This window comes from Austrofundulus limnaeus, unplaced genomic scaffold (assembly GCF_001266775.1).
Source record: "Austrofundulus limnaeus strain Quisiro unplaced genomic scaffold, Austrofundulus_limnaeus-1.0 Scaffold127, whole genome shotgun sequence".
In the NCBI taxonomy this organism is placed as follows: Eukaryota; Metazoa; Chordata; class Actinopteri; order Cyprinodontiformes; family Rivulidae; genus Austrofundulus; species Austrofundulus limnaeus.
In genome coordinates, this window is record NW_013952529.1 from 112,669 (window position 1) to 113,854 (window position 1,186).

Below are 1,186 nucleotides of genomic sequence, written 5' to 3' on the forward strand. Positions count from 1 at the left end.
CTGAGATTCTGGTCTGAGAGTCTGAGTATCTGAGATTATGAGAGTCTGAGGTTCTGAGAGTCTGAGATTCTGAGAGTCTGAGGGTTTGAGATTCTGGTCTGAGACTCTGAGGGTCTGAGATTCTGGTCTGAGTGTCTGAGATTCTGAGAGTCTGAGTGTCTGAGATTCTGAGAGTCTGAGGGTCTGAGATTCTGGTCTGAGGGTCTGAGATTCTGGTCTGAGAGTCTGAGGGTCTGAGATTCTGGTCTGAGGGTCTGAGTGTCTGAGGTTCTGAGATTCTGAGGTTCTTAGATTCTGAGGGTCTGAGAGACTGAGGGTCTGAGAGTCTGAGGGTCTGAGGGTCTGAGAATCTGAGATTCTGAGAGTCTGAGGGTCTGAGAGTCTGAGGGTCTGAGAGTCTGAGGGTCTGAGAGTCTGAGAGTCAGAGTCTGAGAGTCAGAGTCTGAGAGTCAGAGAGTCAGAGTCTGAGAGTCTGAGAGTCAGAGTCTGAGAGTCAAAGTCAGAGAGTCAGAGTCTGAGAGTCTGAGGGTCAGAGTCTGAGAGTCTGAGGGTCAGAGTCTGAGAGTCTGAGGGTCAGAATCTGAGAGTCAGAGAGTCAGAGTCTGAGAGTCAGAGTCTGAGGGTCTGAAGGTCTGAGGGTCTGAAGGTCTGACAGTCCGAGGGTCTGAGAGTCAGAGTCTGAGGGTCTGACGGTCTGAGAGTCAGAGTCTCTGAGAGTCTGAGGTTTCTGAGGGTCTGAGTGTTTGAGAGTCTGAGGGTCTGAGAGACTGAGGGTCTGAGGGTCTGAGGTTTCTGAGGGTCTGAGATTCTGAGGGTTTGAGATTCTGGTCTGAGAGTCTGAGGTTTCTGAGGGTCTGAGTGTCTGAGATTCTGAGAGTCTGAGGGTCTGGGGTTTCTGAGTGTCTGAGAGTCTGAGTGTCTGAGAGTCTGAGGGTCTGAGGTTTCTGAGGGTCTGAGTGTCTGAGATTCTGAGGGTCTGAGGGTTTGAGATTCTGGTCTGAGGGTCTGAGATTCTGGTCTGAGTGTCTGAGAGTCTGAGGGACTGAGATTCTGGTCTGAGAGTCTGAGTATCTGAGATTATGAGAGTCTGAGGTTCTGAGAGTCTGAGGGTCTGAGTGTCTGAGATTCTGGTCTGAGAGTCTGAGTATCTGAGATTATGAGAGTCTGAGGTTCTGAGAGTCTGAGG